Source organism: Schistocerca nitens, chromosome 2, assembly GCF_023898315.1.
Source record: "Schistocerca nitens isolate TAMUIC-IGC-003100 chromosome 2, iqSchNite1.1, whole genome shotgun sequence".
In the NCBI taxonomy this organism is placed as follows: Eukaryota; Metazoa; Arthropoda; class Insecta; order Orthoptera; family Acrididae; genus Schistocerca; species Schistocerca nitens.
Genome location: NC_064615.1, coordinates 188,292,540 through 188,310,573, shown reverse-complemented (window position 1 = coordinate 188,310,573; position 18,034 = coordinate 188,292,540). Strand labels below are relative to the sequence as shown.

The 18,034-nt window shown below is 44.7% G+C and overlaps 1 protein-coding gene across 1 annotated transcript in view; it reads right to left on the bottom strand.

Moving 5' to 3' along the window:
• Positions 1 to 18,034, bottom strand: part of LOC126234311 (acyl-CoA Delta-9 desaturase-like) — a 284,371-nt gene that overhangs the window by 104,244 nt on the left and 162,093 nt on the right. Inside the window, exon 2 of the mRNA XM_049942997.1 lies at positions 7,880 to 7,980. The gene's annotated coding sequence lies outside the window, so the exon portion shown is untranslated. The remainder of the gene's footprint in view (positions 1 to 7,879; positions 7,981 to 18,034) is intronic.

The window sequence follows — 18,034 nt, the reverse complement described above, 5'->3', positions numbered from 1 at the left end:
CTGATGACCGCAGAAGTTAAGTCCCATAGTGCTCAGAGCCATTTTTTAAGCTACGAACAGCATAGAGGACGCGTTTCGTAGTCAGGCAAACAAATAAAAACGAGACAGATGGATTAAAAGTAAATTGTTTATTATTTCAAACTTAGTCCCCATGACTGTTAATACATTTATCCCACTGTGAGACGAGACGGTCAGTGCCTTCATGGGACCATGACTGTATCCAGGTACGCACCTCTTCGTCCGAAGCAAGTCGACGCTCACAAATGCCTTCCGTCATGGCAACATATATATGGAAATCGAATTGGGAGAGATCGGGACTGTATGGAGGATGTGTAAGGGCTCCCCAGCGAAACTTTTGCAGCGTATTCGAAACGTGTGGGCCCGCCAACAGGCCGCCAAGGTTGTTCTTACAGTATCATCCGGAGACATAGCAATGGTAACAAAAAATCAATATTTTCAAAAGAATTGGAGGAAAAAAACATGTTTTCAGGTGTCTTATGCAAAAACGGAACATATGACAAAATATAAAAGACATTCTAATTTTCATGCACATAGATAAAAAAGGGAGAATGAATAAATTTGAATAAATGTGTAAATGTGTGAGGTAATACAGAGGCCGACTCTACAGGCAGGCTAATAAACTCAAGGCAAGGAACATGGGGATGACCTTTCAGTTGACTAAAGATGTGTACAATAAGAGATCTTTCTTCTCCCAAGTAAAGTTACAGCACTATGGTAGAGTAATAATACGAGAATGTTTATTCTCAGCCCAATGCCTGTCTGAGAAAACGGAGGATGATAATTTACGACCATCTGATTCGAATGAATAAAAACAGGGTATCTAAGAGAATTTTTGGAGGTGTTAACCGGATCAAATCTGCCTAGTGCAAGGTGCTCCATTATATCAGTAGTGACTGTGAAAGGTATGTGCTGAGATCTGATCAGGGCAGCTCTAGAAAATAGTTGGTAGTTGCCAACCGCAAGGTTGAACGAGTATAATATCTTCGAATAGGAGGTTCTTTGACAGTTAAGAGTAAAAAACCAAAGAGTCGCAGCTAGGTGCCCGGAGAAAGCAGACGTGTGGTGGCAGCTGTAAGATAGCTCGCGCTCGCTGCCCCAGATCAAATGAGAGAAGATATATAATGATTTCAAATTGGTTTTGTTAGATAATATCCAGAGTTAGGATTTGTATGTCCAAGGTTTGACTCAGTAAGCGTTTGGTAAAATTTTTTGTAAGATTGTTTTGTGCTACAAACATGTTGGAAATGTAGGTTTTGTGTATGACTTAAAATTTTAACAATATATATATTGACATCAACAATGTGTTTCAGTCTAAGAGCCTGAATCATAATCCAAATCCTTTGCTTAAATCGAATATGAAAATGAGTAGTAGGGTAAAGTTAACCACCAATAAAAGAACCAAGTAAACATCAGACCAAAAGTTAATTTTCCAGTACCGTCTTAATGCCATTATTCTCTTAAATTTTATTGCTGAGTCAAATACATGTTGCATTTCTGGCAAAATGGAGGAGTGCAAGAAACAAGTTCACAGACGCAGTCAGATGCAGGTTTGCTGAATAATTAATTTAGAACAATCTTATCAATGATACTTTCACTGAATAAAATGATACAATTTTGGTATGATACTTTCACTAAAAAATTTTACCAAACGCTTACTGTGTCAAACCTTGGACATACAAATCCTAACTCTGAATATTATCTAACAAAACCAATTTGAAATCATTATATATCTTCTCTCATTTGGTCTGGGGCAGCGAGCGCGACCTACCTTACAGCTGCCACCACACGTCTGCTTTCTCCGGGCACCTAGCTGCGACTCTTTGGTTTTTTACTGCACGCACCCGGCTCTCTTAACCGTCAAAGAACCTCCTATTCGAAGATATTATACTCGTTCAACCTTGCGGTTGGCAACTACCAACTATTTTCTAGAGCTACCCTGATCAGACCTTAGCACATACCATTCAACCAGAGAGAGATGAAGACTGACGAACTTGAAATTCTGAACAGAAAGAAGGTTTTAGATTCCTATCTCCAGAAAGAATCGATAAGAAAACTGGAACAAGGTGGTTAGAAGTTTGGAAACAACTACACTCCAACCGAATGAAAAATTAATAGAAAAATAAGAAATTAAATCTCAAGCAGTTACTTTCGTGGACAATAGGAGGCCTACACCTGCATCTAAATGTACGTGATTTCTCTGCTATTCACAATAAAGTGCCCGGCCGAGGGTTCAATGAACCACCTTCAAGCTGTCTCTCTACCGTTCCACTCTCGAATGGCGCGCGGGAAAAACGAGCATTTAAATTTTTCTGTGCGAGCCCTGATTTCTCTTATTTTATCGTGATGACCATTTCTCCCTAAGTAGGTGGGTGCCAACAGAATGAACAGAATGTTTTCGCAATCGGTGGAAAAAACTGGTGATTGAAATTTCATGAGAAGATTCCGTCGCAACAAAAAACGCCTTAGTTTTAATGATTGCCACTCCAATTCATGTATCATGTCTGTGGCACTATCTCCCCTATTTCGCGATAATACAAAACGAGCTGCCCTTCTTTGCACTTTTTCGATGTCTTTCGTCAGTCCCACCTGAGGCCTAAATCGAGTAAACAAAAATCGAGTAAAAAAAAGACCTAAGTGGGTATTACTATACTTTTATCAAAAAACTTCATAATAGGTAAACATATCATAAGAAGTAAATCTGAGTTTGGAACTAATACTATGCTCACCAGGAAAGACAAGGTGCGTTCTGCTCCTCTATGATTGAGTGCGGTATCTACAAAGAAGAAAGCTTACTCGGTTTACTGTTGTCTTGTCTTGTCTAGTCGTATGAACTACAGTAGAGGATCCAGTGTTTTGCGAGCTCTGTTTGACAATATGTCGACGTAGTTAAACCAAAACATTCTGTGATCAGCCACAAGGCGCAATGTAGCAACATTGTAGCAGGCAGTCCATTACAGAACGGTGCATCCTCCGGCTTGTGTTTGCCGATGCGGCGTTGCGAGACGAGAGGTGCTCGTGTGTGGCCTTTTCAGTCTGGCCTGACGTGAAGTGGCACGTGACTGTGTAAGCTCAGCTGATGTTATACTGGCACCCAGAGGCGAACCTCAGTACCGTGACAAGAATGCTAGAGACAGACAAGCGACAATCATATACAGGTGACAAGGTATCATCGACGTGCCCTGAGTAAGTGTCTGGAGACCGTAAGCGTGAAGGTTTAGTAGAGGGAGAACGATACAGAAAATCTCGCGAATAGAGACAAATGACGGTTACAGAACAGTGCAAGTACATGCGAATTCAGACTTTTTCCACGAAACTCTATGATGTCGTCTTCTCGGGGTAGCTGATAATCCGAGAAAAATTCATCAGAGCAAATACGCTCTGCAAACGACGCACCACGAAGGAATTATTCGATTGGGACGGAAACCAGTAGATGTGATGTACATGTACAGGGCGACACACAGGAGGTGGACGGTTTTTAATGAAATAATACTCAGCCAACTTTAAAATTAATGCATGTTTATTTATACAAAATCAAAGCTCATTATTTGCCATTTTAGTTAACAAAGTTATTTGTGAAAAATAATGTCCTCAACGTGATGTCCATCATTTTGAATGCAGGACTCAAGTCTCTTCTCAAAATCCTCTATCACACGGTCTAAAATCTCTGCAGGGATGGCAGCAATTTCTTGAATGATTGCATTCTTCAACTCGTCCAAATTTCGTGGTTTTTGGTTATAGACACAGTTCTTAAGGTACCCCCACAGAAAAAAGTCACATACTGACAAGTTGGGAGACCTGGGAGGCCAAGGAACATTGCCAAAAGGTGAGATAATCCGGCCAGGAAACATGCGCCTAAGAACTGTCATTGAAGTGTTTGCGGTGTGCGATGTTGCCCCATCCTGCTGGAACCAAACGCGTTTTAAAGGGATTCGTCGTCTTCTTAGTTCTGGTTTCAAGAATGTTTCAAGCATACGAATGTAACGAACCGAAGTAACAATAACTGTGGCCCCGTTCTCTTCAAAAAATAAGGTCCAATAATGCCAACAGAGCCAAGAGCACACCAGACTGTTACTTTTTATGAGTGTAGAGGACGCTGGTGGATAAGGTGTGGATGCTCTGGAGCCCAGTAACGTAGGTTTTGATTACTCACGGTTCCGTTTAAATGAAAATGAGCTTCATCGCTCATCAGTAAAATTTCATTTTCATTCGATCCCGAAATCACTCGCATTCTGTAAGCGAAGTCTTCTCGTACAGCAAAATCAGTTTCCTTAAGTTGTTGGACAATGAGCATTTTGTAGGGATGGAATTTTAATTCTTTATGCAAAATTCGTCTAACCGATTCACGATTGATTCGTAACTCACTAGCATGACGTCTAGCTGACCGTCCTGGGCTTCTGACTGCCGCTTGCCTTACCCTTCCAACATTTTCTGGTGTCGTTACTCCACGTCTCGGGCCAGGATGCTTCTTATCCAGTATGTTTACAGTTGATATGAAGTTTTCCACCCATCTGAGGATTGTTTTACGGCTCGGAACAGCTCCATGTCGACCGACATTAAACCGCGCACGAAACAATCGCTGCATAGCAATAATAGTCTCACCACTTTTCACGAAACTGTCATAGACAAACACTCGACGTTGTAAGTCCCACTACTCCATAGTGACTGAGTAAATGAAATGGCGTCTTGTGTGGATCAGAACTATCCCCACCACGACCACCTCCCACCACCGCGCCCTCAGTACTACGCAGTTCAAACCCGTCCGTCTCCCGTGTGTCACCCTGTACAAACAAACAAGTGATTTAAATTTCAGAAAAAATGGGTGATTTATTCAAAAGAAAGAGCATCACAGATTGAGCAAGTCAATAATACGTTGGTCCACCTCTGGACTTTGTGCAAGCAGCTATTCGGCTTGGCACTGATTGATGGAGTTTCTGGATGTCCTCCTGAGCGATATCGAGCCGAATTCTGTCCGATTGTTGTGTTAGGTCGTCAAAATCCCAACCTGGTTGTAGGGCCCTCACCATGATGATTCAAACGTTGTCAGCTTGGGACAGCGACCTCCTGACCAAGGTAGGGTTTGGTAAGCACGAAGACAAGCTGTTGAAACCCTCGCCGTGTGTGGACGAGCACTGTCTTGCAGAAATGTAAGCTCAGGATGGCTTGCCATGAAGGGAATAAAACGGTACGTATAATGTCGTCAACGTACCGCTGTGCTGTAATGATGCCGCGAATGGTCACCACAGGGGTTCTGCTTTGAAATGCAGGTCGTAAGGCGGGCAAAAGTCAGGTTGGTATCCACCGCTGAGAGGGGAGTCTCCAGACGCGCCTTCGCTTGTCATCGAGGCTCATTTTGAAGCGGGACTCGTCACTGATGACATTTTTCTTCAGTTAATGAGATTCCAGCCCGAATACATGTCTGGAGACGCCCTGGAGTGCGGTGAGATACCATCCTGACTGTCGCCCACCATACGGTCTGACATCCAGCAGTGACAGTCTGGAATACCATTTCCTTTCACAACAGGGTCCCTTTGTTTGTCATCCGCGCCATGCTTACGGCACAGCGGTACGTCTATGATATTCTACGCCCCGTTTTGTTGCCCTCCATGGCAAGCCAACCTGAGCTTACATTTTTTGCAAGACAATGCCCACCCGTACACGGCGAGAGTTTCTACTACTTATCTCCGTGCTAGCCAAACACTTCCTTGACCAGCAAGTTCCCTGGATCTCTCCTCAGTTGAGAACGTTTGGAGCATTATGGGGAGGGGCCTCCAGCCATCTAGGAATTTTGTCGATCTGATGTGCCAGTTGGACGGAATTTGGCATGGTATCACTCAGGACGTTCAATATGTCTGTCAGTCAGTGCCAAGCCGAATAACTGCTTGTTTAAGTGCCAAAGGGGGGCCAATGCCTTATCTACGTACGTATTAGAGTTTCGTCCCGTATCATTCGCGCATGGAGTGCTGCAATAACGACTTCTTAAACGACTCTGAGCTAGCTGTAACTAGCCTAATCTTGTTGCTAGATTCCGCAGTTAATTCTGATTCTTGGGGCTTTCGCGGGATGTTTGGCAAACATTTTCAAACACCTGCCAGGTCAGGTGTTTCGACGTTTAAGTGATTGTCCCCTGGGTCTCTCTCTCTCTCTCTCTCTATCTATCTATCTCTCTCTCTCTAATCACACACTCGTGATCAGACGTGCTGCCCTTCTTTGTATACGCTTCATATTGCTTGTTAGTCCTATTCAGTACTCATCCCAAACGCTTTGTAAACAGTCTCCTTTGTTAACAGACAGCATCGGGGTCTGCCACTTGATTTACCTAGGACTGACAGTAACTGATCATTCCATTTCATGTCTCTACAAATTTTTGCACCCAAGTATTTGTTTGAGTTGACTGATCCCGGTTTTGGCTCATTGGTTACTGTAATGATGCATAACGCAAAGGGTACAGTTTTGCATTTCAGAACATTTAAAGCAAGCTGCCAGTCTTCGCCCCAGTCTGAAACCTTATCAAGATTTTACGTAGGTCTATACACTCAACGGTGCAATAATAATTTCAGTATCAGTAAACAATTTTTATTCATTTATCGATGTTTGCCACTAGTAGGTTATAAAGTACTTTGGGTACTGTAGTCAGAAACTGAAACGCCGTTGAATTAATTTATTTCAGATCTGCGACACCGTCAGCAGGAATTACTACGGCTCCATTAAAAAGAAAACGGACTTGTCACCGATATTTCTGTAATTGTAAACGGCAGTCAAATGAAAACGAGAAAGATCAAAAAAATTAACTGTTTATTATTTCAAAATTATCCCACTGTGAGACAAGACGGTCAATGCATTTGTGGAAAAATGTTTGCGGTTGCGTGGGGAACCATGTTCAAATGGCTCTGAGCACTATGGGACTTAACAGCTATGGTCATCAGTCCCCTAGAACTTAGAACTACTTAAACCTAACTAACCTAAGGACATCACACAACACCCAGTCATCACGAGGCAGAGAAAATCCCTGACCCCGCCGGGAATCGACCCCGGGAACGGAACCATGTTGCCCGCTCACATGTTGCTAGGACAATTTCGATTACGCTGCAGCGCTTTCACCGTGAGCCCTTGCACATCCTCCTTAAAGTGCTGATCTCTCACCATGCGCTTCCCACATTTTTAGAGCCCTGAAGAAAGACATTCCTGTGTTCGATTTGATTCGCACGCCTGTGAACAATCATATTTCCGTAGGGAGCCGCAGACTTTTGCCATGCAGGTGCTGAGCGTCTTGTCTCACGGTGGGATAAATGTATTAACAATGATGATGATTACTTTTGACATAATAAACACTTTACTTACTTTTTCTATCCGCCATCTTTCCATTGGAATGTCAAGAGAATATATGTTGTTTAGTGAGGACTTTCTCACATTTCATCTGTGTGATATCAAGGTACAACATCTATATTGAGATGATCAGCTTACCTGAATCACCCTGAATATTAGAGAAAATAGTCTAGGGGAGAAGTCTATGGAAAGCAACGTGAGGAGAACGGCCAGATCCCAGATCAGCAGGAAAAGTAACTAAAAGTACTGAAACTCTCAGTTGTTGAAATGGAAACAATGTAGTGGAAGGGTAGCGGAAGACAAAGAACTGATAGAGTACACAAGCATCGAAATATGTATCATAGTGTACGGGAGAGTTTGATGTTGTAAGTGCACAAAGTTGAAGCGATAGGCGCAGGACAGCAAGAAACTGAGGACGTCATGGGGTCTATTGAAAACTGATTAACGAGAAAATAATCTAAAGGAAATAAACTGGGTAAAGTGCAAATACATTATCACTGCCGTCATCGCTGAGTGAATATACACGCAAACTTACCTGTCTGCTTAGAGCGTAAGCCTTTAAATTTCTACTCTGGATTACGGCAGTTATTCTGGCCGGATCTTCTTTTCGAGGACAACTGCTAGCAGGAACTTTGTCTGTAAGAGAAAAGTCAAATGTCAGAACGTCTATTCATCTTAAAAACTCGGCTGTGAAACAGAAAGGAAATACTTGCCCTATGAGACCCTACGCGATTAATACACAATCTCTGTAATTTCAGTAATTGTGTGGGGTTGACAATAAACCAGTTGGGCAAAATATCACGAAATGAGGATGAATCTAGGCGGCAATAATCTACAGCAGTTCAAAATTCATAAGAGTAAATTGTATCTGCTCAGTTGTCAAGACAGTGAGCTGCTCCTCTGTTCTGCCGCATCTGTTGCTCACTGATCACCAAGCGATTTTGCTGGGGGAGAAAATAAGAGGTGAGAGAAGTTGTGGAGCACAGTTTTCTCCTCCAGAGTTAGCAATGGATCAGTAAATGTTGTAGTTCTCGTAAATCGCCAACTAAGATCACAATACAGATATTACTAACTAGTGTAGGCCTAAGTGTGTTCTACTTTACTGTAAATCACGCCGTCTTGTTGTTTTAATATTCTAATATGTATGTAGCAATACGTATCGTAAACAAAGCTTAACACGTCCAATTACCCTATAAATTATGTATTCTGTCTCGTTCGCTATGATTCGTTTAACATCCAGAGCGCTGGGCCAAGTCAGGAAAGTGTTCGTGTACACCGGCCGAGTTTGATGTCTTTCTAATGTCTCTGAAAGACGTATAAAACAAGGAGAGTGATCTGCTCTCGTCCTCGGCCAACTGGAACCAAGGTGTGACTCGCGTTTAGCAGCGAGAAGTCGAATGAAACAGCTTCCGCGTGCTGTGAAGTGAGTTTCCATTAGCCAGCAACGTTCTACGGGCTTGCTAAGAGACAATGGCTCAGAATCAATGTCCGGAAGCCGTTTGCGCCAAAACCGAGCCAGAGCTGATGGAGAGTTGTCGCCGAAATCTTATCAAAAAGCGTCGCAAATTGCAAGGTGGATTTAGTTTGTGTTAGGTATACCCAGATTTTCTCTTTTAATGTGATAACTTATTTACGTAATTCCGTTCTTGTTGTTTAACATAAATATTATTGTTACCGTAACTGCCCGCATCTAGTGGTCGTGCGGTAGCGTTCTCGCTTCCCACGCCCGGGTTCCCGGGTTCGATTCCCGGCGGGGTCAGGGATTTTCTCTGCCTCGTGATGGCTGGGTGTTGTGTGCTGTCCTTAGGTTAGTTAGGTTTAAGTAGTTCTAAGTTCTAGGGGACTTATGACCACAGCAGTTGAGTCCCATAGTGCTCAGAGCCATTTGTTACCGTAACTATCATCCCAAACAGCTTCCCACTGAGACTGAAGTATAACTTATCGGGTGATTATAGCATCGAAAGCAGAAAATATAAGGATAAATAATTTGTCTTGACTTTTCCCCAGGCCGTTTCATTACAACTGTGGTTATGATCGATCTTTCAGTGAAATGTCTGGAATGGATAACTAATTACTTGGAGAAATACAGCACCAGTCACGTTTTTCAACGTTTCACCCAGTTTAAGTTCACGTAATAGAGTTGCACATACATCGAATGACGGCATACATGAACCTGTATTAAGTTAGTGTAAGACGGGAGAAAGGTCGAAATGCCTCTCCGCATAAACAGTGTTTGGGAGTGTGGCTGGTTTCCGTAAGTCTTCAAATCATTTAATCAACTCGTTCAAATGTCTCTGAGCACTATGGGACTTAACTTCTGAGGTCATCAGTCCCCTAGAACTTAGAACCACTTAAACCTAACTAACCTAAGGACATCACACATATCCATGTCCGCGGCAGGATTCGAACCTGCGACCGTAGCGGTCGCGCGGTTCCAGACTGAAGCGCCTAGAACCGCTCGGCCACCCCGGCCGGCAATCATTTAATCCACAGTTTCAATCCTCAACCAGAGCTATTATGGGTAAAATAATTAATAATTCAGTTATTTCTAAAAAATGAGCGACCATTGGAGGTTTGCAACATAACTGTTAGCAACAACTTCTTTAAACGTCAATTCGTGCACTTCAAATAATGTTATCTGTATTTTATGTTTACTTTTTTTCTTTACTGGCAGTTTAAAATCTACACTCCTGGAAATGGAAAAAAGAACACATTGACACCGGTGTGTCAGACCCACCATACTTGCTCCGGACACTGCGAGAGGGCTGTACAAGCAATGATCACACGCACGGCACAGCGGACACACCAGGAACCGCGGTGTTGGCCGTCGAATGGCGCTAGCTGCGCAGCATTTGTGCACCGCCGCCGTCAGTGTCAGCCAGTTTGCCGTGGCATACGGAGCTCCATCGCAGTCTTTAACACTGGTAGCATGCCGCCACAGCGTGGACGTGAACCGTTTGTGCAGCTGACGGACTTTGAGCGAGGGCGTATAGTGGGCATGCGGCAGGCCGGGTGGACGTACCGCCGAATTGCTCAACACGTGGGGCGTGAGGTCTCCACAGTACATCGATGTTGTCGCCAGTGGTCGGCGGAAGGTGCACGTGCCCGTCGACCTGGGACCGGACCGCAGCGACGCACGGATGCACGCCAAGACCGTAGGATCCTACGCAGTGCCGTAGGTGACCGCACCGCCACTTCCCAGCAAATTAGGGACACTGTTGCTCCTGGGGTATCGGCGAGGACCATTCGCAACCGTCTCCATGAAGCTGGGCTACGGTCCCGCACACCGTTAGGCCGTCTTCCGCTCACGCCCCAACATCGTGCAGCCCGCCTCCAGTGGTGTCGCGACAGGCGTGAATGGAGGAACGAATGGAGACGTGTCGTCTTCAGCGATGAGAGTCGCTTCTGCCCTGGTGCCAATGATGGTCGTATGCGTGTTTGGCGCCGTGCAGGTGAGCGCCACAATCAGGACTGCATACGACCGAGGCACACAGGGCCAACACCCGGCATCATGGTGTGGGGAGCGATCTCCTACACTGGCCGTACACCACTGGTGATCGTCGAGGGGACACTGAATAGTGCACGGTACATCCAAACCGTCATCGAACCCATCGTTCTACCATTCCTAGACCGGCAAGGGAACTTGCTGTTCCAACAGGACAATGCACGTCCGCATGTATCCCGTGCCACCCAACGTGCTCTAGAAGGTGTAAGTCAACTACCCTGGCTAGCAAGATCTCCGGATCTGTCCCCCATTGAGCATGTTTGGGACTGGATGAAGCGTCGTCTCACGCGGTCTGCACGTCCAGCACGAACGCTGGTCCAACTGAGGCGCCAGGTGGAAATGGCATGGCAAGCCGTTCCACAGGACTACATCCAGCATCTCTACGATCGTCTCCATGGGAGAATAGCAGCCTGCATTGCTGCGAAAGGTGGATATACACTGTACTAGTGCCGACATTGTGCATGCTCTGTTGCCTGTGTCTATGTGCCTGTGGTTCTGTCAGTGTGATCATGTGATGTATCTGACCCCAGGAATATGTCAATAAAGTTTCCCCTTCCTGGGACAATGAATTCACGGTGTTCTTATTTCAATTTCCAGGAGTGTATTTCTCTTTCGGTGTTTAGCTAATCTCACGAGCTACGGCAAGGATTTTGGTATGTTTTTCGCTATAAGACAGACTGATTCACGAGGAAGGGTTGTGTATATAATTTATTTCTGCTAAGTAATGACGCATGTGAAACATCTGTATTTTCATCGCTTACCTATGTAACTGGCCTATGGAAGGACATGTTGTGGCAACCACGGAGGGTACGAGTTAGTCAGGTAGATGGGAGACAGTATCTGGCCGGAAAAGCAGTAAAGTGACAGCTGGCGCAAATCCGGAGAGCTTTGAAGGCTAACCTCAGAAACTATTGTAGGAATTTTGGTACAGTTTTCACTAGTAGATAGGAATGTTCATGAGGAATGATTGTGTGTATCACTAGATTTTATAAAAAAGTTTTCCGGCCGTGGAATCTTAGTGCTACCCGTGCGAAGCCGGAGCGAGTCGCCAGACTTATACAAAGGGATCAGACTGCCGTAACCCAATATTGTCCTGTGTCTAAACAAGGTTTTTGCGTGTTTAATTACAATGTAACCTGTTAACGCAGGTTTTAATACTCTCATTTTGCCGCATACGCACTTTCTCCCTAATTATTTTATGACAAGTGCATGCACTTTGGGCAGATAGTGAGCATATTTTGCGATCATTTCGTAAACTATACCCATTGGTTCATTTACAGAAGTATTGTACCTTTCAAAGCAGTGCTTTTTGCCGATGACCTGATGTTATGGGGAAATTGCGAGAAGGAGGTGCAAGAGCAGTTAGATGTACGGGAGGCAACGCCAGCACAATATGGAATGCATTTCGCTGCAAAGAAAAGTGAAATAATTGTCACAACAAGGAAGAAGAATAGGCCAAATGTGGATATAACTTGTGGAGGGGAAAAACTACAAGTGTTAGAGAACTTCAAGTACCTGGGAAGCATGATTGAAAGTAAGGGGGGAAACGCAATGGAAATAAATGAAAGGTGCAGAAAAGCAGGGCAGTTCTACAAATGCATCAGGGGGCTTATTTGGAGCAAGGAGGTGCCACAGAAATCCAAGGGAATTATATACCGAACCTACTTTGTCCCCATATTGGCATACGGAAGTGAGACATGGGTAATGCACAAAAGCGACAAAAGTAGAATACAGGCTAGTGAAATGAAGTTCCAGAGGAGCAGGTTGAGTGTAACAAGACGAGACAGATTGCGAAATGTGTATGTGAGGGAAAGACTAAAGGAGGAACCAGTACAGGACAGGATAGAAAAATCAAGACTGCAGTGGTATGGACATATGAAGAGAATGGATGAGGGAAGAATTCCAAAGAGGATGTTTGATCTGCAACTGGAGGGGAAGAGGCCCAGAGGAAGACCAAGAGATAGATGGGTGAAGGGAGTGAAGGAATGTGTGACGAGAAGAGGAGAGAACTGGACGAAGGTGGAAGAGGGGGAATGGTGGAAAGACAGAACACGATGGAGAGGCTTGTGTTCCTGACAGACCCAGCCAGTGGCTGGAAACTGTCCAAGATGATGATGATGATTGTACCTTTCAACTGGTGAGAGTGGTACCTACAGTTCGACTGACATTTCTTTGATTAAACTAAATTACCGGCGTATTTCCCACCGATTCAGACTTTTTATCTTATTTAAATCTGAACCGTTACTGCGATGGTGACAGCAGAATTGTTGCACGACTCCGCGTTTTCCAGCAGCACTGGTCCACTAACTTCATTCAACACGATTTGGCGAGAATGTCGCTTTTCTTCCAAACCTGCCTATTTAAGTTCTCTAAGTAGTTAGACTTTCGTATGGGGTGTCCCGGCCTTCTGTTGTACCTACTTGATAAGAACTCCTAACGCTGAAACAATATCCTAGAACTGGTCTCACCAGCGTCTGGTATGCGATTTCCTTTACAGAGGCAATGTACATTTTTATGTATGAGGGGCAATCAAAACAAAACCGAACATTTGCCACAATGGGACCACGGAATGGTTCAATCAAAAGTAATCACCACACACGTTAAGACATTCATCCCACTGGGATACGAGACGATCAATTGATGTTTCGTAGAACGCGGTCAGATGCTGAGATCTCCACAACCGCACCCACTATCGCACTTCCTCATCCAACTGAAACCGATGTCTAAGCGTGCCTTTCTTAAGATCGCCAAAGGTGCGAAAATCACACAATGAAAATCCGGGCTTTACAAAGCATGCTGCATTGTTCCCAAACCAACTCACTGAAGCATATCCTTCGTCTGATTGGCAGTGTGGGGGCGGGCGTTATTGCGCAACACGATGATTCCGACTGACAGCATTCCGACAGCCCAAGGGCAAACGGCGAAGGCAACAGGTGAAACATCTCACATGAATCGGCCAAAGAAATCCAAAGCTGTTCACAGAAGTTCCGGTAACTGACGATGACCTTTTTCGATTGCTGGGGTCCTCTGCTCGTCAGATTCATCGAGCATGGAATCACAATCAATTCGCAGCGCTATGAAGACACTCCGCACAAACTGCGACACGCCATAAAGTCAAAATGCCCAGGAATGCTGTCGGACGGAATGACCACGTTGCACGATAACACCCACCCCCACACTGCCAACCGGACGAAGGCTGCGCTTCAGTGATTTGGTTAGGAAACACCGCAACATCTTCCGTACTACCCGGATCTTTCAACGTGTTATTTTCACATCTTTGGCGAGCTGAAGAAAGACACGCATGGACGTCGGTTTCAGTCGGATGAAAAAGTGCAACAGTGGGTGCGGTTGTCGATACGTCAGCCACCGACTGTGTTCCATGAAGCAGCATTTTATCGTCTCATCTCCCAGTGTGATAAATGTCTTAAAGCGTGTGGCCCGATTGTGCCGGGTGTTCGGTTTTCATTTGACTGATTCTTATGAATTAAAGCATCGTCAGAGAACAATGCTGCTGACCATCTCTGCTAAATCGGTTATGTATCATGAGAACATTACCGGCACTATTATAGTACCTTGGAGTACGCGCTATTTCATAGGCGACGGTATCCAACGCCTTTTTTAAGTCTGCAAAGACAGGAGCTACCTGCTCAGCTACCTCATTCGTTTGCACTACATCACAAATGAGTACGGCAAGCGGTGTTTGACGCTAGCGGTTTTCCCAGAAACCACGCTGACTCTTAGCGAGAGGTTTGGTTTCCCCCAGAAACATCGCAATGCTTGAGCTTACAGGGAGTGGACAAAAATACGAGAACACTAAAAGCGCAACACATTACCATGCTTAATACAGTGTATGAAACCCGCTGGTACTCAAAACATCTTCCGGTCGTCTCGACATAGATAAAATACGGCTCGTCCTGTAATTCCCTTCTTAGGGAGTTCCCTCCGTGTTGTTTTAGTGTTGACAGGGTTCAGCTCCTTAGTGATTTTTCCAGCTGTCGTCCTCTTATTTTACTTCACAATCTCCGTCAGTCAGCGTCTGTCACGAACACTCAACACATAATTTCGTCCGCGTTGTGACGTAGCGGATGATGTTTTTCCCCTTTCCCTGTGCGCGATACAAAACTTCGATACAGTGCCTCCTTGTAGCACCAAACATTCTGGTACCTTGGTTACGGAAGCATAGAGTATGAACAATTTACCTACATTCGAATTCATTAGCTTCGACAGAATCCACTCGTAACTGCAAAAGACACAGTTCTTGCCACGCCTGACACTTGCAACATGTTTAGGAACTGCACTGGTGGCGTTCGTGGTCAAATGCAGCAGCGCAACTTGCAGGCCTGGCTACCATCTGCTTTTACGTTTAAGCATGCATTTCTCGTGGTGTTTTCATTTTCTTGCGCAACCGCTGCAGAATATTCTATAGGATGCAACAGTAGACAGAGATCAGCGTAGCCGGCCGGGGTGGCCAAGCGGTTAAAGGCGCTACAGTCTGGAACCGCGTGACCGCTACGGTCGCAGGTTCGAATCCTGCCTCGGGCATGGATGTTTGTGATGTCCTTAGGTTAGTTAGGTTTAAGTAGTTCTAAGTTCTAGGGGACTGATGACCTTAGAAGTTAAGTCCCATAGTACTCAGAGCCATTTGAACCAGATCAGCGTATTGGTTCTCAATGCTGTGCATCCAAGGAACATTCCACTGTCTCCTACGTATTGCTCCGGTAGTGACAGCGAAGATATGATGGACTAATTTTAGAGCATAAATAGGCATTTAATCTTTTTCTTGCGCTCCAAAAGCAAATAGTGGAGAAAATTCGTAACACATGGTACCTTGAGAAGTATCCTCTCCCGCTCTCTTCACGGTGCTTTGTGGAGTATGACGTCAGTTCAAAAAATTCCGGAACATTTGTAATTTTGTACCAATGGTGTCTCGGAGCGAAAAGCGATTGGCATCCCTGCACACGCCTGTGTTTATTTTGTAACTACCGGAAGTTTCATCGTTGCATATCTGTTTGTTATTGTTCAGTGCAGTATTGAGTTGAACATTGTATCGCACAGTTTACGAATTTCGAGATGGCAGAGTTACGGAGCCACGCGTCTCCATTAAATTTTGCGTGAAACTCAAGAAAATCTTTGCAGACACACACCAAGTGATGCAGGAATGTACGGTAATTAGTGCTTAAGCCGTAATCGGTTTTTCGAATCGTTCAGACGGTTTAAAAGTGGCCGGACGGAAGTTAAAGATGACCTTGTTCAGGACGCCCTTCGACGTCTAGCGACGACGTTCATGTCAGGGACGTCAACGAAATTGTGCGTGCCAATCGAAGACTGACTGTCCGAGAGATTAAAGAAGAAAGTAACATTTCAGTTGGGTCTAGTCATGCAAACCTGACACAGCATCTTGGAATGCATCGTGTTACCCACAAGTTGGTCCCACGGCTCATGAGTCAACGCCAGTAAGACCTCGCCTCGCAATCTGTAAAGAGCTTTTGGATCGCGCAAATGAGAGCGAGATGTTCCTTAAGAGAATCATAACTGGCGGTGAGACGTGGATCTACGGTTATCTTTTTGAGGCCAAGGTTCCATCTTCAGAATGAGTCGGGAAAGACTCTCCAAGACCAAAGAAAGCTCGTCAGGTCAGGTCAAATGTCAATGCCACGCTGGTAGGTTTCTTTGACTTTGAACTATTAGTTCATCCTGAATTCGTGCCACATGGATAAACTGTTAATCGATGGTGCTATCAGGACGTGTTCCGACGCTTGCGAGAAAATGTGAGAAGGAAACTGGCTGAAATGTGGTGAGACAATTCATGGCTCTTGCATCAAGATAACTATGCACTATGGTGCGTAACTATTGCACAAAAAACCAAATCACTGTGCTGCCTCATCATCCGAACTGTCAAGACCTAGCCACTGCAGACTTTTTTTTATTTGCAAAGTTGAAAAGCCCGTTAAAAGGACGAAGATTTGCAGCGATAGATGAGATAAAAGAAAGTTCGCAGACGGTGCTTCGCGCGATCCAACAAGAGGCGTACCAAGACTGCTTCCGAAAGTGGAAACGGCGTTGGGAGCGGTGTATCAATTGTGGAGGAAAGTATTTCGAAGGAGACCATACACAATAAGTAAAAGGTAAGCGAAGAAAAATTTTGAGGACAAAGTTCCGGAATTTTTTAAACAGACCTCGTTGATACAGATGTAGGTGTAGATTTTTGCACGAGAACCAAATGGTTCAAATGGCTCTGGCACTATGGGACTTAACATCTGAGGTCATCAGTCCTCTAGAACTTAGAACTACTTAAACCTAACTAACCTAAGGACATCACACACATCCATGCCCGAGGCAGGATTCGAATCTGCGACCGTAGCGGTAGTGCGAGTCCAGACTGAAGCGCCTAGAACCGCTCGGCAACAACGGCCGGCGCACGAGAACCAATAAAGAAAATTCTGACAGACAGCAAAGGCAAGGATGACTTACGGAGGAGCGCTATTGGAAGAGGTTGAGATCGAGATCGTTGTCAGACAGAAAGATGGATTATCAGCAATTATTTTGTCAGCATAGCGCCGGACGCAGTGATCAGACAACAATAAACTGGAAAATGGGAATTCCAATGACGTACTTGGGACCTACTGCCCTTTTTGTCTTCCAAGTCGACTGCCCAGCATTTGTGGACGTCAAACTGATAGTGAGACAGAGGAAGACGCAAAGAGACAACTCGACAACCTAAGCAAGATAGTCAAAAGGCTGGGACTAAGGATTGCCTACAACACAAAGACGCTGAATACTTCTGGGGACTGGATAACACCAAAGCCCCCCTCCCCCCCCCCTCCAAAAAAAAAAGGTGGACACATTTAAATACTTGAGAGAATACATAACAGGAAGAAACAGTAGTAATGAGCGAAAAATAGAGGAGATGAACAAGATGATGTCAACCCTCTGTAAAACTAGCCTTTGAATGCATCTAGATACGCAAATATCTGACAATACAAGGCAACGGTGAGGAATAGGAAGAAAAGGTGCAGAAAAACAAGAAAAAGAAGAGAGAAAATGGTGAAGGTAATATTAGGCCATAAAAGAGGTGGTGGGAGGTGGATGCGAAGACGTAGAGAAGAACTTCGTCGTAGCATGAGGACAAAAAATGGTTCAAATGGCTCTGAGCACTATGAGACTTAACATCTGAGGTCATCAGGC